Genomic DNA, 24724 nt, shown 5'->3' on the forward strand with positions numbered 1-24724 from the left:
TCAAGCCTGAATCCAAATTTCATGCGGATTTAATATCACTCCGATCAGAATTGTAGATTTTCTATTTCCATCCTCCTATCACTTGCCAAGCGTTTTTTTAACAATGCTCTGAACATTCATGCGTTAAAGGTATTCATAAATATAATTATAATGATATTTTTTCATATTATTACATTTTCGTTAAGTTTCGTAAGGGTGATGCCCGTGAACGTCCCAAGATGCAAGAAATTTTTTTATTCTAATGAATTCCAAACGGTAAAGGAAAATTGACTGCGATAAAAACACAATTTTTCTGGAAAATGATTATTTTTTGGAGTGTCCCAGGAAAAGAACCTTTCAAGCTCAGCGAACGCTCGAGTTTACACGGTTGTGAGAGAAAAAACGTAAAATTTCGTTTCCAATGATTCCCAACGTAGGCAACTCCAGTTATATTATCCATGAAATTTTCAAACGATTTTATATCCCCAACAATGAAACTCCCATTACGTTTGTCATTGACAACCGGAAGTGCGGCAATGAAGAATGCTTATTAGAGAGCTCAGGTTTCAGCTCAGTTCAGAGAAAGAGAAGAGAGACGAGAGGAGGAGAAAAATGGCCTCTGACTCGCCATGAGGGAGGATTAACCCTTATGCGCACGGTGGAATCTCATTAGGCGAACTCTCGCCCCCTGAATTACAACGAAGATAAGAAACGACGCTAGCGGCGAAAGGGATTACCCGAAGCGCCCTTTCTAATCCGACTAAACGAGCTGTCACAAAATGCCTTTTTTTTTCTCTCTTTCTCACTTCTTACACTTTCAATTATGCCGTAGATAGAGCTTCCATTGCTAACATACAGAGACACTGAAAAAAGAACCTTTTCGTCCACCTTTCCCAGTCGCGCTTCATTAGACGAATTTTCAATTTTTGTTTCTGTAGAAGCAGAGAGACATTTTCGCGACAATGAACTGCGCATTTTCACTTCAGTATCCACTTCGATAAATCATTTACCAGGAAATTATACAAACCTACGAAGAGCTTCTATCGGTCGAAATCACTTGGAAGGAACGAAATTTCACTCGAGCACCGAGAGGAGCGACTAAAATATTCAGCGCAACAACAATCTCGAGCGTTTTCCTTTTCACACGTTTCAGCAACAAAAGTGGGAAGGAAAAAGCTTTTTTTTATTGTCGGTCGAAACGATTTAATGGAAATTGCGAAACCGAAACGCTCGGGGGTTGAAATAAGACGCTCAAAAACATCACGCCCCCAGCAGACGATCGTACAAGTTCACGTTTATCGAGAGGTAACGATCCGACTATAATTTCATTCTTTTTGGGAAATCCCTAAACTCGCACCCTCCTCTGTAAAGAAATATGATGCCCCGAGGGCTGATTTTGTGAGAGCTCTCGTCTTGCGTTACTTCCGCTACACCCTCTCCAATAACTTCCGTTCTCGAGTGAATATCACGTTGAAAATAACGTGCGTTCGAAGCCATTATGGCGGTATCCGCGAATCTCCGTGAATCCGGCTCCGAGTAGTAGGTGCTTTTAAACGTGAGGTTCAAGTGGTCTGACTAAAGAGTGCTGTGACTACTTCGATGCACCAGCGAGCCGTAAGCGTGCCGCATGCGTGAAAGGGGAATTAAATTTTTTATTGAACGTGCCGGAGCGCCAGCATCGATTTTTCTTCGCAAAATCACGCAATATTTTTCAGCATGAGAATAAAATTTGCGTACCATCTCGTAGAGAATCATTCGAAAATGCTGACCAAGAAAATGAGCCACGAAATCCATCAACTTTTATGGATACTTTCCACCCAAACTTCATTTCAATTAGAGAATAATTCGATTCGAATCTCGTTCACACATTTTCCACTAGCTTGAAAAGCTTGAATGAAATTTGAAAAAACAAAACCCATTTATGCGGTAACCACGAGATCGCAAAGTTGACGAGTCCCAACAGGGAATGGCAGATTTTATCGAAAACATGGGAACGTCGTTAGGTCGATACAAGCACCGTGCGATGCTCGTGTGCATTGGCGAACCATCGAATGGGTACACGAAGGAAGGAAATTCTGAGAGAATCAAATTACGTCACTCGAATCTCTATTGAGGACCTTCGGAGTTATTCTGGTAATAGCGTTCTCTCGTGAATTTCGCGTCGCACTTTATACACGTGTACACTCTCGGAGGTAGGTGAACGCCATGGCAAAAGCATTTCTCCTTCAGCGATATCGTCTCCTTAATACATTGCATGGCCCCCTCGTGCATGTATGTACTCACCAAATACATTTTATATTCGTACGTCACTCTCAACCTCTTACGAATTTCCGTGTGTACCCGACGTAAGCACAGAGAATGTAAACAACCAATATTGGTGCTTGCGGGCTTCGCCACTTAGGCCATCCGAACTTTAGTCCTTAAACGTATGTATATATTATGATAAGTGGTATAAGGATGTTGAAGGAATTCCCTGCCATGAACAAGTGTCCTCTCAGCTCGGTCAATATTGCAAAATAAACGAGTTTTACTGATCGCTCTTCGTGCTGGCCACGCCCAGTGGCGTGTGGGCATCAGAAATTGTTTTTGATTAATCGATACCCCGGAAACTCTGCATCCGGAATAAGTGAACGAGGATTTATGGTTTTCGAATCCCATGACTTATCTGCTGCTCTCAATATCCGCAAGCTGATTGCGCGAGGGCTCCTTTTATATTTATGGGTTCGAAAACAGTCCATAGCCTCGCACACGCGCAGCCATACCGACGACCATAGCTGCATCACTTCTCCCGACTCTATGGAAATGAGAAACGAATGCACCGCACCTGTTTCCATGAATACAGAGAGGGAGAGTTCACGGAGATGCTCGCGTATGGTCAGGAGTCTGCGGATGTGCGCGTGTGCTTTCAACCGGCACTCGCTGACTTGACGACGAGACCACCGAGCATCGTTGTCTCGTAACAACCCAGAGAATATCGTACACGTATATAAAGCAAAATACTCGCCTGTACGATGCGGGCTTCGCAATATTCGCTTGTACAGAAATAGAAAACTAACACTGTCACAGGCGAAACTCCTGTTATACCCTGCGCCATAAAGGATACCTAACAGAATTCCATCCTGCTGACCATCAGCCATGTGGCGTTCCAGAATATTTTTCCATCCTCATTTGAAATTCTTTTAAAGATCGCCACGTGGATGACTGGCGTTGAAAGAAAGCTCCTCGCTCAATAGCTCCGTTAATGTCACTGACTGGAATCCTTCCTTTTGTTATTGTACTATCAACTTTTATGGGGTTGGATAACAAAATTTCATTCGCTTCGTTGCATGGAATCTGCTTCTCTTTCGAGGACGAGATTTTCGGTACTGCATATGCAGCCTGGAATGTCCGTGATGCGTCGTTACGTAAAAGTGTCTGTGCAAAGTAGTTGGATCGACCGAATCATCTTTGATTGTGAAAAAGCATCAGAAATCGGTTCAACCCAAAATTCTGAACTGAAAAATTTACTTTTTAGTTCCAGCTACACTCGAGTTGGATTAACGAGTTTTCGAGTTACTGAACGAACTTATTTGCTCGAGTCGGTTATTCAGTGTTGCGGAATATCGAATCAATTGGAGACAAAAATCCATCAGTAAAAGTGATAATTTTCTAACTGAAAATGGCTCCAAAACGGTTCTTGGAAAATGTATTTTGCACGCGCGATTTTGCTATTGAAAAGAACGAGAGGCTCTTTACCTTCCGGCATAAACTTCAGCTCAATAACGGTGGCGAGGTTATTTATTCGGCATATGGGTTTACGTGATTCATTTGGAATTCTCGAAACGTAGAAAATTGCGACGGGAAAGAGGTAAATACGATCTCCGGTATCGATCACGGGAAGTTCCGGAGCGCGATGCGGTGTGTTCCCTCAACGAGGGCGGTTCTCTCGCACGATTAAAATGCTGCTCGTGGCATCCTCGACAGGAGCATCCCCGAGAAGCCCTCCCAGGATCCCTTAACGGAGTTCTTCTCGTTCGGTACCGGAAAACCGAGCCATCATTCTCGCGCGAGGCACTTAAGAACGCCGGGAAAAAGTGAGCGCTCGAGAAGGAAGCCGGCAGACGCGAGTCGTGAACGCACCAAAGCTCGTAAGCTTCTGTTCGACATGCTTAAAACCACGAGCGAGAGGGAAAGCGGCCTATGCTAAGGGGTAATCAAGTTTCCTCTTTGTCAAATTTATCTCGCATGAAAATTCCTTTTTGGGGCTTAAGAATAATACTTCGAACGCTTGAGACCAAACGTTGGAAGAAATTTTCAAGAATCCTGCTCGCGGCAAATTTCCCGATCGACAATCGCACCCGAGATGAAATTATTCCTTTGCTCTTGTCCGAGCGTACGAAAAAAAAGTTCTGAACTCGAAAATTTTTCTTCCATATTCCTATCAACACATTTTCAGTGTGATCGCACTCTAACAAAATGATCCGCAAGCCGAAAATTACCGGAAAATGGCCAATGGAGTTGCGAAGCAACGAGGCGAGTCCATTGGATGCATACGATCGCGGGGAAAAACTGCTTCGGGTGACGGAAAGTGGATTAAAGCGAAGAATTTTTTTGGAATAAACAACAATGAGCTTCCAAAGTTATGAGCTGCCTGCATTTAATTAATATGATTTCAAATAAACAATTGACCGAAGTGTGGTGAGCGAGGTGATCAATGACAGGAGAAAGGTGCCCGAGGCATAGCATGCGTTCGAAATAAAGAGTAATTAACATTTGGATCAGCGAGGTGTGTGATAAAAGGAACCATCTGCGTCCCGATTCTCTGAATTATGAGTATAAATATATATGGACGATAAGGAGGGAGGTTGAAATCGGGAAAAAATATATCCCGGGTCAGAGGTGAAAAGAAGCGATTCCTACGATTGGAGGAGCTGAAAAATTGGATGTTGTTGGAGGGACTCGGTCGAAAAAGTGTGGGGAAGAGTATGAGGAAGGAAGTATCGATTTCTCTCCCCTAAATTTTCGTCTCATTCTCTCCCCCTTTTCTCTCTCTCTCTCTCTCTCTCTTTCGCCTCAATACTCTCACTCTCGAATTCTTTCCTCTTTATTTCTGGCGTTAGAAAAGCGTGCGCGGCACACACCAGCCGGGGGCTTTTGACGTCTATTACTTTTTCGTTTTACCCCCTTCGTCGGCCCCCTCGGCCCTTTGCTCAGGCTCGCGCTCTCTTCTGCCAGACCGCCAGATTGATTTCTCGGATTGAGAGGGTTCACGCAGGGCTTGCGGTATTCGCTCGTCGATCCTTTTGGTGTGAGAGAGATGAAACTAGGGAAAGTAGGGTGGAAAACGACCGAAGAAAGAGCTTTCAGCTTCAGGAATGTAAAGAAATAAAAAAAAAAAATAAAAAAAAAAGAAGAAGAAAAGCAAAAAACAAAAACGACTTTTCCGTGCTCCATCCTACGTGAAAATAATGGCGAATGTATCGCCGAACTTTTACTTCGATTCTATTATTTTTCATTTGTTTCAGAATAAATCCTCTGCTTTTTACCCTCTTTAGATTTTTTCCTCATTTTTTTCAACCCCGGTCCTCTCACTCCCCCCCCCCCCCCCACCCCCTCTCTCTCTCTCCTTCTCTCGTTTCGTTTCTTTCGCAGGTCGATGCTGAGAACACATGAATTATTCATGAAACGCTCTCAAAGTCGGGCCCCTCTTTTCCGTTTTTTCCTCGCGGAGAAAGCTCCTCACTTCATAATATAATACGCAGCATTATTCCTGCATTCGTTCATAAATATCTATATACATTTGCGATGTATGGTATATTTTCTACGAACTTGTTCACCGTTGGATGAAACTATTTCAGTTTCTCTAATCCGCTGATAAACAGAAGGAGGTCAACGGAGTTTTTATGAAAATTTCTCGTTCGTCATTTCTGGGAATTTGTGAATGAATAGTTCATTTGGAATTTTGAATTTTGAAACGCTTCAAAGTCTGACGCTGACTGGAACATAAAACAAAGAGAAAAAGCGACCTGGAACTGTCTCGTTACAGGTCGCTTTTTTAGAGTTTTTTAGAGTTACCAATTACGTTTGAAGGTTGATCAAAGTCGTGGAATTATGTTCGAATCGCTCCGAAAATTTCTATGATTTTGGACAGTGTGGAAAAATGAAACAGGATAATACACAGTGATGAGAAGCTGAGATTTATCGACAGGTTCGCCCCTTAATTAGCGAAAACTGTTATTAGAATAATGAAATAGAAAAAAATCGTGAAGGAAAAACGCAGTGAAGGAGAAGAGTTTTCAAAGAGATTTGAAGTGTATCACTGACAACTGTTTCCATTGGCCCTCGATCAAGGTTACTGAAAAAGAAAAGTGACGAGGTCGATAACAGTGAAAGATGGATTATTGTTTTCCTCTCGCAAAGTCGTTTCAATGGGATCGAGAGGCTTTTAAAAAACGACGTAACGTTTGTTGCGAGCGAGTGTATACAAAGGAGCATAAACTATTTATCAATGCAGTGTAGAATTTGCCTGTCATTGACACTTCGCTTCGATTTCGTTTTATAGTTTTCGTGTCGATCACGCCTTTTTACATTTCTCTTCGCATGTCTCTCCCTTTTCGATTTCCCTTTTCGCTCGTGTTTTCCTACGCCGGTGACAGCTTCCATAGGTCTTTTGCTACAGACAAGCGCTTTAGCGAGCAGAGAAAAGAGCGCCTTTCAAAGCTTAAAATGGCCATAGTCACGCCGGCCTCTCCCCCCGCTTATTTCTCTCACTTCCTATTATGCTGTTCCTTTTCCATCCTTCTCTCTGTTTCGCTTCGTAAAACTTTGCCGATGTCCGCACGACAAGAATTGAAAATAGAAAAGCCCCCGCGACGTGCCAATGAAATTCTTCGCTGCGGGTCAATTCCATCTCACGCTTCTTTTTCCCACCCTTTGTTTTTCGATTTATTAGTTTTCCTTACTTTAGAATTCCGTGCTTTTTCCAGTCGATCGAAATGATTGGGGAGTCAGCAAATTCTCACGGAAACTACTGCAACGATCAGCTTCCAAACTTTTCAGTTTATCTCTACAAAAAATTTGGCATCGTTTTATCAACAATAACCCTAAAAAATCGATTTTACTCTGAATATTTATATTTTTCTACCAACTGCTTTTCAGATAAATCGTTCCATTTTACGATTTTTCGATAAGCTCGCGAAAAATTACTGAAAAAAATCCTGTACATTGGCGAATATGTTTTTTCAAATATTCCATCATTTCGTACAGAACCAATCAGAGCTTTTTTTAAAAAAACATCCTCCCTCAAATGGTCTTCCATCAACGCTAAAAGACGAGCACCAAAAACAGCAAACGAATGATTTTAATAAAACTGAATTTTTTCAAGGAAGGAATTTCTGCAGAAAAATATTCTCGGACAAGAAATCCCCAGAAACGTGACTCTGGAGTGGAAGTCATCAGAAATAATTCTACAGATGTTTTGTTTGAGGCGTCGTTCCGTGTATATTTTTGCGCAGCAAAGACTTTTCACAGGGAGAAACATAAAGCTCCGAATAATTTATGATATGCCAAGAGGATAATACATATATAATGTAAATAAATATATAGACATAGGTATAATGCATGCGAAAGTGAAGCTACATCTCATTTACTTGGTGGGACAGTTCTCGAGCCGAAAAGCCCCGAGGAATGAACATAAAATGTGAGCGACAGAGTGAAAAATGTGAAGAAATTCCGTGAGACAGGGATTTGAATGAGGTCGTAAACGGAGGACGAGAACTTTTCTGCCAACAGTAACCCACACACACACACACACACACACACACACACGCCCACAACGTTTTTCCTCTTCTCGGTTTATGCTCTCTCTCTCATTTCTCTCACAGGCTCGTTCTCGGACTTTCTTTCATTTGGTCCTCATTTTTTCTCGATCCGTGACTATGGTACTCGCTAGTTTTCATGTTTTTCCATTTTATCTATCTGCATTTTCTATTTTGTAAAAGCCAGCAGTGGTAGCAGCAGTAGCCGCGAGTGATCCGACTGACTGACTCCCGCGATTCCGTAGGAAGCATTTCTCCTTTTCGCTCCATTTTTTCGAGGCATTTCCGCATCGGGTTCTGAGGAAAACTCCATTTAGTACTCGTCGAACATTCAACAAACTGCGTTCCTCACCTGCTCTAACATTTACATGCATCGCGCATCTCCATACTGAGAGTGCAAGTTCAAATCGTTCAGGTAAAATTCGAAGCGAGAGCTTCTCTGCGGCTGTGCAGATCGCAGGCGTATACTCACTTCTACGACTTCATCTCCCACGATTTCACAACTTTCTTATCATTTTGATGCAGCGATGAATGAAAGCAGTAGCAAAAGCCCTTCGTTCGGGATAATGGGACACGAGAGTTACTCAAAGAGTCGTATTTTTTCACCTTCAGATATTGAATTCCATCTATCGCACTCCCACACCGTTTTCATCCATTATTCGAGAGCAGAAGATTTTTCACTGCTTTTTCTTTTTATTTTATTTTATTTTATTTTTTTTTTTTGGAGACTGCCAGCTCGGATATTCCTTCTCTCGTGTCTCCCATTGACAACGAAAGCTTGATATATACGTGTACGTGAAATTTTTTACAAGCAATTTATACGGTGATGGGGTTGGTTGGTGCATCACACGAAGCATTGATGTGTGCCTCGTTTCCGTTTGCCATCCAGCCCTCTGGAAAACGAGTATATCGGATATGATATCAGTTGGGGAAGCTCCGGGCGGAACGCCAGACAACCCAGTCGCAAACTCGTACTCCGCAGCAGTACTCCAAGTTTCGTTTCTTCCTTTGATTTTTTTGCACGAGTTTCGGTGGAACAAAAAAACCATGAAAACATTTGAAAAATAACTCTTCCGACGAGAAATTCACCCGACGATCCACGTCGGATCAGTGGAACGTTCAGTTCCTGCAACGATTAGTTTCTCCGAAAGATATTTCATCAGTCGAAGCGCTTTGCGAATTCTTGTCACTCAATCCTCAACTGCGTTCTTGCAAATCGGTTACCCGCAAGTTTGAGTCCATGCACGGAAAGAAAATTTCACTAAAAACTACTATGGTGCGCCATAGGAGTAGAGTTCTGTATCGTAATATTTATTAATTCTTACGAACGTACATAGTAATTTTTGTGAAACGACTCGATGAAAATTGTTGTGTGATGTCAAAATAAATCCATCGATACACATCTATATCGGCATGTTATCGTACAAATGAAATTCTGTTATTTACCACAGTAAATTTCTAAACACTTTGGCGTATGATCGATGCTTGTGTTCGAGCTCCTCAAATTTTACTATGTTCAACTGTAAATTTAAATTGTGAAAACAGTACTAGGCATAGCCAAACGGCATAATAATTCTACTTGACAGTTCATCATCGAGTCGACATAAATTTTACAACGTTTCCTTGATGAACTATGTAGGAAAAAATAGCACAGCTTAAACCTTTGTCACAGCAAAATACGCAATTTAAAAATTTTCATTCAGAACTGACCTACACACACACAAATCGACTGAGTGTATCGATGGATACACCATCTACTACCGCATACTACGTGCCATTTGTCCCGAATATGATTGTTCTACTTCCCAAAACTATTTATTGTTAAACTAAATAACATATTATAATTAATAAATAAAGAATAAAAAAAAATAAATAAAAAAAAAATAATAATTGACTTGGAAATTACAATGTTTTTGGTAAAAACCTTTCAAAGTGAGCGATATAAAACCCCAATACCATGGCAGCATAGTAATTCTTACTATTTTTTTCTCTCCGAATGCGATTAACGACGCAATCATTTCAGTCCCTCTTCCCTCTAATCATTCCCTCGGAAAAAATCTATTTTGACACGAATAAAATTCATGCAGCCGCGATAATCACTGAGAAAGTTTGCCGAGTCAACAAAATTAATTTAGCATCATAAATCGTGGCAAACGACATGAAATTCGTTAATCCAGACAAAAGTTTCTTTACCTCTATTTGTTGGCTCAAAGGCTACGAGAAAAGTATCGTTGAATCAGAAAAAACATGATTGAATCAACAAAAGTTTGTTCAAATAACGATCTTTAATGGGCAGTTGATGATTATTTCCAGTAAAATGAAAACACAGATTGAAGTTGGAATATTGAAGCATGATTTTAAATGCCAGAATAATGGTCCGATTGCTTCGAAATGGCCCGTACAATGTGTAGTCCACACAAATGACTGCCTATCTTTGTATCCAAGCATTTTAGGCATTGTATACAATTTGCTTGATGTACGACGTAGATACGTATATAAATAGACTTTTTGTCGGTGGAGGAAAACCGACAGTAAATATTCGTCCAGGGGCCGAAAGTTCCTAGAGCGCATTTTAATGTCGTTAGGTAAAAGTTTGCTGTGCTGATGCTGATGGTCTGTGCTAGCTTGTGTGTCGCAAGAAAGCTCATCAAGGCTGCGGGCACAGAAGCGACGAGAAAAGGATGATGGGCCCTGTGGCAACTAAACCCCACCGCAGATTCCCCCGTGTCTCGTCTCTCCGTCGAACTAATTTTACGTTATATCCGCTCTCATCTTCTGGTTCATCACGTTCTTCTCATCTCCATGAAACTCGCCCCGACCAGGAGTAAAAGGGCAGTGAAAAAAAGCTCGGATAATGAGCTTTTTACTGGGACTTTAATTGACGCGAAGAAGGATTCACTGGGGTAGGAATAAACAAGCGCAGCTACAATGGAGCGTCCCGTGTCTATTCTCGAGTGGAAACGTCACGAATGCTTGTTTCGGTAAAAGCTCATCCTCGAGTCCGATCTATTCATTTCTAGTTCATTTATTCGGTCAACAACAAAGGCTGCGTCCTCATGAATAGGCTTGCTTTTGCTCAGAATACTTCAAAGCTCAAAGAATCTCCAAATGGGATCTGGTGAAATTGCCAAATGGCTTTTACCAAATATTCTCATTATTTTCATCAAGCTGTTTCGCTCTGTTTTCACTCAAGCTTTTTATTCCTCAAAGAAGCTAATCCAAAAAAGCTCTCAAGCGATTTTAATGCTGTTGTCACTTCCACAAGGCCCTCATTAACCTTACAGATTTCCTGACGTAAAGCCTATAAGCTTCTCAAAGCTTTTCCTCCTCCATCGCCGGTTAATGGAGTTCACATATGCGTTGTACTTTGATTCCACAAATAATTAGCTGGCAAAAAGTCCTTATTTCTACATTCTTTTGACACGAACCTTACAACTTGCCTAAGAAATATTTCCTCCCTTTTTCATCAGCTTTTCGTGCTATTGATTCGAACTTATTTACCTTCGCGACTCTCTCCAATCGTCACTTCGAATCACGAACTTTCTACTTTACTTTTGAGAGCAAGAAAACACTATTTTTTAAAATTTTTTTCACATTCAAACACGTTCTTCAAATGCAAAATCAGCGTTGCGCACCACTTTCCGTCAGTGCACAAACCCCAAAGAAACGCTCTCTTGGTTGATTGGAAACGCTTTACTTACGCCCCGGTGGACAGAGGGCGCTTGCGTTTCGCCACCTCATTCTCATCCCTCTTATCTTCCTTTTTCTTTCTCGCTCGGTTTTCCTCGCGGGATTGGAGTTCCCTTTGAAGTTTTACGAGAACACCAACCTCTTTTGCCACGTTGCTACACATTCTGTGTGTCAACGAGAGAGAGAGAGAGAGAGAGAGAAAGAGAGAGAGAATTTCTTTCGACGCTTTACTCTCTTTCCATTCTCTCTGCTCTACTCGAGTCTTTACTCCGTTGGCCTCGTTCAGCCGAGCCTCAGGCTTCACCTTTTGTTTCACGACTTATACACCGAGAGAAACATATAAAACAAGTAAAAGAATAACTAGAACTGCAAGACTCTTGCAGCCAAAATGCAGCTACGAAAAAGAGCGCTCACTGAAATAAAAATTAAATATTCACCACGTTTATTCATCCTTGCAAAACGTTTTGTTCCAAAAATGTGACAGTCTGTTCGTAGATTCCCTGTTTGTCCACGAACCTCCGAGCAAGAACACACTCCCTGTCTCTCCTCAAAAAAACGAATTTTAATATCAACATTGAGATTTCAATTCGCCAACCCCATTCTTTGAACAAAAAATCAAGGATCGTTTGAAATGAAGTGTCCTTTCCGTCGGGTTTGGAAAAAATATGTCAGACACGCACGATAATTGTAGATTTTTTCCCGTAATAAACAGAGAATTGGGAGGAAAATAAGTGACTCGCCAACGACTGTGAGATCGGAAAGATAATTCAACGAAACCGGATCTATAGAAATCTCTTCAATTAGAAAATTAGTTCCTCGCAAATGCGGATGTGAAAGCCCCTCGAAAATGTTCCTCGGTGACAATGGAGCCCTATATCCATTTCGGAAAATAAATTTGGAAAATGCGTCTCCCTAACGAAACTCTGGGCCGTCGGGTTCTGCAGAGCCGTAACACGATAAGTATCTCGAGTGGTGAAGTACAGAAAAGTTTGTGATAGCGTACGAAGTTGAATTTCGTGAACAAGGGGCTTCCCGTGCCAAGTATTTTCTCCCCGACCCTGCCTTTCCTTATTTCCCCCTTTCCACTCCGGAGAGACAAGAGCCCGGGCGGTTGCTTTCGCATTAAACTTTTTTACTCACCCCTTTTCAGCGTTCCCAGCATCTCAACGTAAAATCCATCGTTCGTCAGATCTTTCCGATTCTCTTGAAGCCTGAAAAGCGATCAAAGCATCATCCAATTAACATCGAACCCGAATAATTTAACACAATTAGTTTTCCTGATAATTTTGGCACTAAATTAAATTCCTCGTGCCATGGCTTCCGCATATAGTAAAAGCAAGTTCGATTGTTGTATTTCTACTGACATTCTTTCAACGATTTCCGATATCATTCCTAACAAAGTTTCACGCTCTGTTTTCCTGAAATGTTTTTCCAGCCGAAAAATTTGTTTTCGCCAAGTAATCAGGGAAGAATTCAATCCCGAGCAGAGCTTTCACTACTCAACTATGCATTAAGCAATAAACAGTATGTATGCATGTATTTGGTCGTTTGCAAACGAGGCTGTTTAAACCGTAGGTAATTGGAAAAGGGCGAGCATGAGAGTGAGCAAGAGAAAGGAAGGAGGGCAAAGAGAGTGATAGAGAGAAGTAGGAAAGGAAAAGGGAAAGGCAGGCGTTACAGTAGCTGCTTCAAACATTAGAATGGTAATATTCGTGGCTCTTTACTGCATATTGCCGCAGTTTCATATTTCAAGCTCGCGAGTGTCGCAGAGGTGGCAATGGCAACGAGCACACGCCGAGTCTCCTCGGTTCGTTGTAGAAAGAAATAAGGATATAGTGATGGAGCAAAAGATGAGATGCTGGGCTGTGAGCGTGTGTGTGTGTGTGTGTGTGTGCAGTGCAGGAAAGCCGTTTCGCGGTCGGCTAAACGACTAAGCTTCGTTGCTTCTCTCTCCTCCTCTGTTTTCGTGTGTCACGGGATAACGTTGCTTCGAGCTTTTGCCACGCCATTGAAAACTGAGCAGACGAAGAGAAAAGAAGAGGAAAGCGAATAAAAAGTGAAAAAAAGAACAGAAAGAAGGACGAAAAAGAACAGAAGGAAAGGGAGAGCGAGAGGAACACCGGTGGCGAAGAGATGAAAGGAAAAAGTACCCAGAAAATCGTGAAAACAAAGCTGAAGCGTGAAAGATTGCACAGAGGCTGTGTACCTGCTGCATCGGCTCCGTGTGGTAAATTTAAGCCTGCCCGACTTCCTGTTTTCAAATTATTCTCGTCATAGAGAAAAACCCCTTGAATTTTTTACCCTGGTGAAGTAACACTCACAATTCATCCAAATCCGGCAAGGATTTTCCCCATGCTCGAAGCTTTTGAAAACCTCAGCCCATCAAAACTACCTTATTCACAAACGACGTTTCATTTTCTTTTAATCCTCACAACTTTCACGTCGCCGAACATCTTCAAAACATACACACAGGTGCGGATTAAAAATTTCATCATTTTAATTGGCGTTTCCGAGGGGAAGATGGAATTTAAAATCCACGCACGAGCAGATGGTTCCGGGGTCGAAATTCCTGCCTCGTCACGTGCTGATAACCATCAATTATAAACTGTAGAGTCGATAATAGAAATTCGTTCTAGTGCATCTGGTTAGTCTGAGAAGATTGAAGCAAGATACAATTTTTACGAGGTCCATTCATAAGACTTTTACTATGAAACATGAAAATTTGAATTACCTTCTCGTATCGTTTGTCTCGTTTTGGCCCATTTTTTATTACAATCTATAAGAATCCGTTGCATTTCCTCGAGGGGCTGACCGCAGAAAATAATGAGAAATATTCTGACGAAACCATACACCGAGTCTTTGCCGATGAATGGAGAAGAAGAATTTTCCATGCTCGTTTCATAGGCCCTCGTAGAAGTTCCAGTTAATCCTCAATCGCCCGAAGTTCTGTATCGACAAAGAGTGGAGAAACTGAAGCTAACTTTTCCCCTTTCAGCTTATTCTCAGAGCATTACAGCGCATCCATTAATTAAATCAGCGCATTATTCCATTGATTGAAGCTTGACGTGGTTCGATGTAACTCGATTTTTAATGTACTCGAAATATTTTCTGGCGTGCACTCTCCTCCTTCTCGTTCTCTCCCTGCTTCTCTCGATTTATTCTCCGATCATCACGAAGCATGCGAAATGTCAATTAAAGTGAATGGTACAATACGCGACAGATATTTCAATTTCACGGTCTGCTGATGAAGAAATTCGAATAATTCATATGCCCAAAGAAGGAAGCTCGAACGCCCAATATCCCAGTCGCGATAAGGTTGAGCGAATATATACCATGACGGCGGGGGAAGAGAATTTTCCAAGTTGAATATATGAAGCTATGTGAGATTCGTCGATAGATGTGGAGAAACAGGAAAAGAAAGAGTGAGAGAGAGAGAGAAGTTCGAGCACGATATCACTGCTCGATAAAATTCGCAAAAGGGATTTACGATCCGAATATCCTATCGCTGCGTATTCAGTTTGCTGCTCCGATCGCCATTACAGACAGTTTCAAAAAAAAAAAATCGCTGTAAAAACAGGCAATTTACTCGCCCAAAAACTGTTTATTTTTGGCAGTAAGATTTTTTTGGTAATTTTCCAAATCGCGGTGATATTTGTGCTGCGAATTCCGGAGCACAGAACCTTGAGAACGGAGAAATCGACTGCATCGCATTAATTTCCAATCGGATTTAAATTCAGTGTCTTCTTTCCCGGAAGTTATTCGTAACTCTCAATCAAAGTAAGCCCACAAATTATCTCCATTGAAAATTATTATCAACGAGCAAACCACAAGGTTCTTTTTTACCAGATGTTCAGCAACGTTTTCAATTTTAAAAATAAACCGAAAAAAAGGAGACGAAAATACTGAGGAAGGGACCAGAAAGTGGGCAAAGTCGAGTGACCCCAGGAAAATTTGGATCTCGCGTTAATTGCTGCGATACCATGGCCAGAGAAAATATAGAGAAAAGAGCAGGAGAGAGAGAGAGAGACTCGCAGAGAGCGGAAAAGGAAGGAAGAGTTTCCCGGCGCTGGAAGTTACGTCAGTTTGAGATTAGGGGCGGCGGAATCTTCTCCCTTTCTCTTTTCCACGATTAGTGCAATTTGCCTTGAGCACTGGTACGTAATTGCAGAATGTGTGCCATACACGAGTACGTACAGAGGTACACGAATACACTCGGTACACTTGCTCAATTTGGAAAAGTATTTATGAGCGTGTATTGCCCCCTCCCGCCCCCGAGCATGAGAATAGCTGTACATACGCGCGTACGTTCTCTTTCCGGCCCCGAAACCCCTCCCTTTTCTTTACGTCCGAAGAGTTGCCGCTAATTAACTAAAAGTTCGTACGGACTCTCCACCCAGCTGGGGAATGTGGCTTCAAGTTAGGTCTCTTTGTTTTACGGGGCAGGGAGCTGAATAATAATCATAATATTGGCAGAAAGAATCAAGTGCGAAAAAAACGTTGAGTTTAAGTAGAATGCTGGAGTTTCTGTTTTGTTGTTTATTATCCGAATGTTTCCTCGTTTTTTTCGTTATAACCAGTTAGCTATAAAGCGGAAATCAGGCTTCCGTGCGACGATGCGGTGAGGGGGAAAAATGCCGGTGATCGACGTGTTAGATTTTAGAAGACTGCCGAATCTCGGTGGAGCATTGATTTTTTGAAGTTTCATAAGTAAATTTGGTCGCGAATTTTTTTGGGGATTTTCTATCATGATCGATCAGGATGTAAAATGTGAATAAACTTGGCTCATACTTTTTTCTATTAACGTCAAGTTTTCTGTTTTGTTTCTACTGTAATACGGTTTTTTTAAGCCATGCACCTAACGCTGAAGACGACGTTGGACGACGCATTTTTCAGGAAAAATATGTTCCGACTTGGGGAACCAGTTAAAACGCTTTTTTCGCGCTGGAAAATGGGACAAACTATCTCGGTGGAAACTCCGGCGGAGCTCGACAATTCGGCCAACATTGTCGCAGCGTTAAAGTGATTTTCATTTTGGTTCTTTTCGCTTTGGATTAAAATAGAGCAGCCTAAGAGGAGTGCGAGTTTGGGGGTCGCCGTAATTACTGGAATATGCCCAACGAGAACGACCACGTACAGGAAAATGGGGAAATTTAGTCGGCACACTCGTGTTAAGGCAATTTTATTATTGACGGTAACTGAAATATAAAAATGTGCTTCAATGTGCTTGCGCGTATGTGGATTTTGACATCACTTACATGAAATATAAAATTGAAAAAAAAACCGGGGAAAAAACAGCTTGGAACTTTATATGAAAAGTGAACGTAATTACATGCCGTCGTAATTGGTGCAATTACTTCAACTCGCCCTTCAGACCAACATGTTTTTTCCTCAACATAGAATTTTCTACTCCACTTTCATCACAGGAAAACAAGGGACGTTACGGCGTTAGACGTACATGAAGTGGCCTGGATAAATGAATATGGCGAACGAGCTAATAATTGCAGAAAAAATCCTGCCCTCAGACCGTGATGTTGTGAATCTTTGAAGTTCCGTTTCGTTACACTTTTGCCAGACGGAAATCCAGTGACTGGAGTCACTGGATTTTTTCACTCTTTTTTGTGACGTTTGTGCCATCGAAATTACTTCTCATTCATGATATTTTCGGTTGGAAAGCCACTTTTGAATCTTCAATCATGACAGGAAGTTTCGCAAATACAATTTCAAGCAAAAATAAAGTGGCACGTCGTATCCTGGCCCAATATTCACGCGATTCTTGTTTTTGCCATGCTCCAACTTTTTTGCTTTATTTTTAGCCTCTACTGATTTATTTTCGCTCCACGTAATCGTTCTCACGATCTTGAAAGCCTTGTACAGGCTGGTTTATTCCCAAACACGCGAGATGCGTCAGCCAGTAGGCATTTCGTCAGATCAAATAACCGCAATCTCGTCTCCGTTCACGTTTCTCATTTCCGGACCTCGTCCGCTGGACAACTTGGGATCGATTTTCCCCTCGGTTTTTCGAGCCAAAACATTCAACTTATTTCTTATCAAGCTGCACAGGTCACGCATCTTCTACGTTCGCGATTCACCAGTCACCCACAGCTACAAATTCATTTTGTGAAACAGGATGTACGCCAGTTCGGAGTTCAAAAAAGAAAAAGGAAAATAAAGTCAGCGAGGAAATTGAGGCAAAAAACACGGAGCGAAGAGTCAACGTTCGTGTCAAAAAGTCTGAATTCGTGGCTTCATTTCTATTCGATTTAGTGCACACGATAGAGCAGATTCATGAGAGGGGTCAAACATTATTTTAGCACTAGATTCCACAGCTTTCTCAACGATCTCGAGGATCAAAAAAACTTTATTTTCCCAACTGCGAACGAAAAATACATTTTGTTTTGTCAAACACATCTCAAGATTGCGAATGAACACATTTAAACAAGATTCATAAAAGCCTGAAGAATTACTGTTCTAAAAAACAAATAAAAGAATCGCCGTATCAGGTGGAATTACAAGCAACGACAATCCACAAAAACCCCATAAAGAAAGTAGAAATTACCGCACGCAGAATTTGAGAACATAAAATAGACGTGACCGTCGTCACTGTTCACTAAACTTCATCGTGTTCCTTCTTTAGGCTTGTTTACAAGGACGCACTAGTTCGGAACCGGAAGTTTTCAACGAGAGTGTTGCACCCCAAAAGCTGAGAGTTTGAATTTTCAAACTTATTTAAGTAATGCGAGGGGTGGCTACATGAAAAGAGTCTTACTGAGGTTGCAAGTGGAGTTAAGATTAACAAAAGCACAATATAGGCACCTGTGCCAAAAAGGAACTGAAGTGAGAAACCGTGCGTGGAAGGTTGAAAGCTTGAAAAAAGCAACCTGTTACCGGTTGCGGGTAAAAAGAGTGTTGGACGCGAGAAAAAGCTCGAGAATAAAGAGCGGTGACGTGCTGGGTTCGGGTCGACCAAATAAAAAATAAATGACTAAATAAATGTGAAAAAAAGAACAGTCTCGTGGTGTACACGTGACGATGGGAGCACAATAGAAACGTATTGACTGCAACAACAGAGCAAAGCAGCTATCGTCATGGGAAGACCGAGGGTTCTCAGACACTCGCCAGAGGAAAAGGCATTTATAACGAACGTTGAGAAAGCCCGAGAGAATGAAAGTGCGTTTGGTTCGATGGAGAAAGCGCTCTCGTGACTCCAACGACGTCTTTTTTCCTTTCCGCGAGCACCCACCATCCCTTTTTTCTCACTCTCTTCGAAGCGTTCTTCCAGCTCGAGAACACCAGGCGAGATGCTCCAAGTGATGATCATTCTTCCATAAAGAGTAGTGCTTCTCCATGGTGAACAGAAAATACGAATGAGAGGAAATAAAGTACATTTTTCACCAAAGAAACGCCGAGGAAAGAGAAACTTTGCTCCGACACAATGGTACCTTTGCTTTTTATCAAATTTTATTTTTTCCATCAACTGAAGTCAAGCGTAATGACAAAAGTTAGCTGATGAACACACACGCACACAGACCTCAGACTTCACCTTAATTTCCACTGGATTCATTGAATCGACAATTTTTCGTCATTTTTTCTAATTAAACGTTTCATTTATAGTATTATCCTTTTGGCAATTCGATCCACCGAAACGACGATTTTTCAAATTCGTCGTTCCTATTCGTCGAGCAAAATCCTTGCTACGTTTAAGTTGAATCGAACGAGACGACAATTCGTTGAATTTTTGAGATTCAGTGCATGAAACTCGAAGCTTTTTCAGCTCTTCTTCATTGCAGATCCTACAAAGCGTTATAACATGTACGCATATGTGTAGGCATGTACATGAAGTCATGTTCATTGAATACGAAAGCAGAAAAGAAGCGTTTCCCTAGGATCGTATTCGCTTCAGACAAGTGCAGCAAGTTACGACCAGTGGGTACCCTTTGAATATATATACAAGGCGAATCTACGACAGGCTTTAGCTGGGAGAGCGCACGCAACCATCTCTTGGTACATCTCCCCAAGCTCTCGCTCAACTGCGGGGGCAATAATTCAATAAAAATTTTAAATTCCTCGCCATATTCTCCCGTAGAATTATTTTCACCTCGTAGCAAAAGTGACAGTAGCTTTTATTTCGTTTACGTTTGAAAATATAAAAATACGAAAGGTCGTATAGACTTGTGACAAATATAAGGAAATTTGCTTTTACGCTTTTCCAAGTATTTCCATTTCTTATTATTGCTGAGGCAGACCCACCGGAATAAGGACAAGGCAGACACGAATGTGCAGTGAATTTGCAGTTAAAAACATCAATTCGCAGACTCGCTTTTCCCGCGACAATCTCGCGAGGGGGCGAGAGTGAAAGCTTTTATTCTATTTTCGCTCGACGAATTCATGACAATTTACTGCCTTCGTGTAGCTTACTTAGTTATATGTACAGCCCGAGAACTAAACGTTACTTTGATTACGTACATAAAAGGGTAGATAAAAAAAGAAAGGGAAAAACATAACCGGGAACTCTGACTCAAGGAACAAGATGCTTACCGAAGCAGTCCGAGTTTAAAGTGTTTACTTATCAGCGTTTTAACAAGCCGGCGCAGGGCGGATCGTGTACTTAAATGTTAAATGTCTATACCACGAAGTTCTACCAAGCGATCCTTTGCTCGCATCTTGTGCAAATAGAAAGCCTAATGAAGACACGTCGGGCTTCGAGCCACTATTGATATTAGCCCCCCCCCCCCCCCTCTCTCTCTCTCTGTTTTCGTATGTACGATAAATTATTATGCAATGTGCATCACATTTAGTCTGAAACAACTATCGTATCCGTACGTGAGAATATGGATCGCTTCAAGCTTTGAAGTAATGGAATAACTGCATTTTCCAGGAATATGGGCCTCATCGAGTTTAAGCGCAAGGTGAATACAGGCTTGAACTTTGAAGCAAACAGATTTCAATAGTAGGATTAATTTTCGACGAAATATTGCATGATCGAGAAGAGAAATTTGGAAAAATTGAATTCCCACGGGAAATCTGAACGTCGATCGACGAGGGGCTTCCTGGAGAGAAACAAAAAGTCGTGAAACGATGACAACACTGAGATTCGATTGAAAACAATTGAGAATAGGACAAATTCGAATTCGGGCAGACACGAACCCTGTGCGTTTAAGGCCCAGAATTTATGAGTCACAGCTTTTGTCAATGACCCGTGATAACTTGAGAGTGAACCTCGCAAGTTCATCGCTTCCATTTGGTCCTGCATATCTCCCCGGGCACATCAATAGGGACTCGAATTTGCAGAGGCTTTTACAATTGGGTAAGAGGGAACGAAGGCCTCTCATCTTTTTCGTGCGAACGAGCAATAGCAAAAGAGTGTGTGAACAGAGCAGGAGAGAAAAAAGATGAGGCGCGAAGTGCACACATTCGCTAAGGTATTTCCTCCTGATAGATTTCGGTAGAGAATCCTGCAGCGTCATTTTGCGGCGATATGCCCTGAGTTCGAACTTTACGAGGTGCCGAAGAACTTTACGAGGTAACATGCGCTATATGTATACAGCACGTGTGTCAGTATTAAACCAAGATTTTGGTCATATCCACTGCACCGTCCTACCTCACTCTCTCCCTCGCTCCCTCGACTCTTTCAACTCCCTTTCCTATCAAAATATATATGGAGAGATGAGGAGAGCGAGAGAGGGGAGAGCGAGGCTTACTGAAAAGCTTTTACCCACAGATCTCCTGAGCATAACGATCCCATTTCGAAACACGGACGTATAGACGGGGACAAGTAGAACGATGGCTGTTGAAAAATATTCAGTGATAGTCTGGATCGCGTTATATTGCATGAAAAAGTGGAAATACTGAAAAAGTAACCGCTGCTTTGTTGCGTGAATTTTTGGGTCTTGAAACATTCGAAATTCGATTTTTTTAAACGCTCCATTTTTGAAGAATGAGACTCGCGATTGGGAGCATTTAGGCAGTTCGTGCACGAAACGATTTTCTTAAGAAAGTCTTGAAAGAATAGACATGAAGAAAAAAACACAGGCTTATAGGGACTATGCGTAAAAAATCGTTTATCTTTTCATTGAAAATTCGACAAATAATTCGAGACGATTGTCTTACTGGTAATAAAGAGATGTTACATTAAGGATTGAACGAAATTGGTAATGAGTACTCTTATAACCTCACATTTGCTTATTTTGGTAATTTGTTTCTTCTTGGCTTGGCCCATTCCTGCCATAGCCTTCTGTCTTTTTATTAGCACTTTTTTCGTGATCCACTTGCCTTCTTCATTTTAGCCAGGGTCGAGTAAAATTTCGGGTTCGGTCAGTGATGGATCCCCGATTAATTAATGGCTTGTAATTTCATTCGCCGAAAGATAAGTTGAAAAAATGTATTTCCATTTTTGAATAAATGATTTGACATTAATTTTAAGCAATAATATCTTTAATTGGGAAGTAAAAATCGACTCAATTTGGGCATTCCTAAGATGCGATCCTACGGCCACGATCTACCTTAAAAAAATTTCCAACGATCTCAATTGCAAGAGCACACGAGCATTTTAAGATTTACTGATTCGAGAACTCGTCGGTAGTCAAAATATTTTTAGGTAAAATGATTCAGGTACTACAGCCATGAATGTTCGGAGGCGAATCTCTGAAATTCGAGGATCGTGTGAACCCCTGAAAAAATCGAAAAGCTCGACGACTACGATAGGAGTCTGTTGGTACAATTTTCAAATAATCCCATACGTTGCAGTACACGGAGTTCCTGTTTCGACACTCGGTTTTATTGTAATTGTCTCAAAGCGATATTCCAATACTGAATTCGAATCTACGTTGGTCCGAATCCGGAGGTAATTGTATCAACACTCGTTGATAAAACGAGACCATATCGGAATTCTCTCTCTTCTCATCTTTGGCTCTTTTACTTTTTATAGTCCCAGTGGAAAGCTAAAAAAGGGGTTCCGTGCTAGTTCACCCTCTTGCCACACTCGCCCCTCTCTCGTTCTCTGTCTGCGACGCACAACTCGAGTCCACACTTTCTCAAATGTAGGTCAAAAACTTTCATATCGTGTAAATGTTTACAGTCAAAACTCCTCAATTTGACTTCTTTAATCCTTAAGAAAAACGAGCCAAAAATCCATCCTTTTAGAAAGGCTCACACGAAGATTCGAGCGTTTGATAAACGCAAATGAATTGTTGTGACATTTGAGTAAAAATCAACAATAGAATCAGCTTTTTTCCAGAATACAGAGGAAAAATCGTATCATTCTGAGATTACATAAAATCGCATTTGACAGAAATTGGGGATGAAGTGTTGATACGCGAATGAGAAACGAAGCGGTTGAATTAAGAGCGATTCGACTGTACGCATGGCCTTCCCGGCCTTCTCGTTTGCTTCAGAACTTTCGTTCTGTAGCTGCTCGCGAAATGCTCTCGCATCAGCCCCGGCGTAACGATCCTGCATTTGCATACACACCGTTCGTTCCATGCCAACCGAGGTGGAAAAAGCCAAAGAGACCGCCTACGCTTACCCGATAGGGCGCGAGACATTTACTTTTTCTTTTTTATCCACCTATCGGCTATTTTTTTCATTATTTCTTTACACCACGTAATGCATACAGGAGTTGTTCGAGCATGATATTTTTTTTGATATGTGACTCAAATAATGTTTATATCCGCAACAGCATACGATGGTAGAAGTGAATCATTGAGCGGAATTCATAATATCTGTAAATCAAATGAAAAGATCTCTTTTTTTCTCGCGATATTTTTCACGTGGTTCGATACACGACGCCAAGATTCTATTTCCAGTGTAATCTAATCGCCAATATTTTCGATACTTCACCGCCCTCGAAGGTTAATGGTCGACGAAATATTCATGGGAAAAACTCGGAAGCCAGCGGGAAGCTGCAACGTTGACCCTTGCCCTCGGTCTTCCATCTCTAGGAATGAGAAGCGAGGAATTCGCGACGGATTGATCGGGGATAAAAATAGCAAAACTAAGGGTAATAATTATCGAAAATCTTCTGAGAAATGGAGGTGCGAATCTTGATTGGATCTTTCCAAAACTTTTTATCCCATTAATCTTTTCATCCGCAGTCTGAGAAAAAAACACGCAGAGAAGATGCTGTATAGGAAATGAGAAAAAATAAGGTTACGAGATCTATTGATTCGTCGCGGAGTATCGCACCCTCATAAATTCACTCAAATGAAACGCAATCGATCGTTTCCCTGTTTTCGAGAATCCCTGGAGAAGCAAGTCCAACTCGTTTTTCATCCCTCGCCTCCTACGTCTTCATCGTACGAAATCTCTTTATACCCTCGGATAGCTCTGTGACCCAGAGGCTACTCGATCCCCTTGCCCCTTCTTTCTTTCTTTCTTTCTTTCTTTCTTTTCCCCTCGCTCGTTCCCATTTCTCTCGTCCCCGTTTCTTTTTGCTTCGGCGCACAAATGCAACTTCGTGTTTACATTCGGCGCTCAATCCAAGATTCTCGCTGTTTATGTGCAGCCTCCTTGGCCTCGTCCCTGCTGATCTCACTTTCCTTTCCGACTAAATAGTTTCACAAAATTCCAGACATCGAGCTCTAATTTTTCACGAGTTCGTAAACGAAATAAACGGACTCATTCGTGCATTGGAAAAACGATCGCAGTCTCAGTGGCCTTTTATTTTTTCAATTCTCGATCAGTACCTGCAACATTCTAACGACTGCAAGTGGGCGTGGGCAACTCGAATGGTACAAATGCTCAAGAGCACGTGTCAATAGTAAAAAAGGATTAAAGAAATTGTCACTTTTTCAGTTGCTCGCGGAAGCGATCTGACGTAATTTCAAGCTATTCGAATTGAACGTGGTTTAGGAATGTTTTTCCGGGGTATATACGAGCGTGAAAGATGCAAACTCTTGATACAACTGTACCTTAAAAAGTGAAAAACCAAGCCCCGGGGCTTGGTTTTATCTCTGAGGTATTTTTCCATCTTGTAAAAGCATAAAAGGTGATATGGAGCAGGTGAGGATTGTCCGTAAGATAGAAGAAGGCTCGCCACTGTGTGCAACAACGACGAGACGACAGAGGAGCGCGGGAAAAAAGAGAGTTGAAAAAAAAAAGAAAGGAGAATAAGAAGCAGAACAGAGGGATGAATAGGGGCGCGAGTACTGGAAAGACACAAGCGAAGACGCAGCCACTCGTGAAAGCTTCTTCACATGTTTGTTTTTCGTACACGCGCGCAACGTTGTGCCACGCTTGAAATGAAGTCGCAGAAGAGCATATAC

The 24724-nt window shown here is 41.6% G+C and overlaps 1 protein-coding gene across 2 annotated transcripts in view; it reads right to left on the reverse strand.

Moving 5' to 3' along the window:
- Csgalnact (Chondroitin sulfate N-acetylgalactosaminyltransferase) overlaps positions 1 to 24724 on the reverse strand; it is a 95603-nt gene that overhangs the window by 53492 nt on the left and 17387 nt on the right. For both annotated transcript variants that reach the window (XM_043416382.1, XM_043416378.1), the window contains exon 2: positions 12606 to 12676. The gene's annotated coding sequence lies outside the window, so the exon portion shown is untranslated. The remainder of the gene's footprint in view (positions 1 to 12605; positions 12677 to 24724) is intronic.

This window comes from Venturia canescens, chromosome 4 (assembly GCF_019457755.1).
Source record: "Venturia canescens isolate UGA chromosome 4, ASM1945775v1, whole genome shotgun sequence".
NCBI classification, from domain to species: Eukaryota; Metazoa; Arthropoda; class Insecta; order Hymenoptera; family Ichneumonidae; genus Venturia; species Venturia canescens.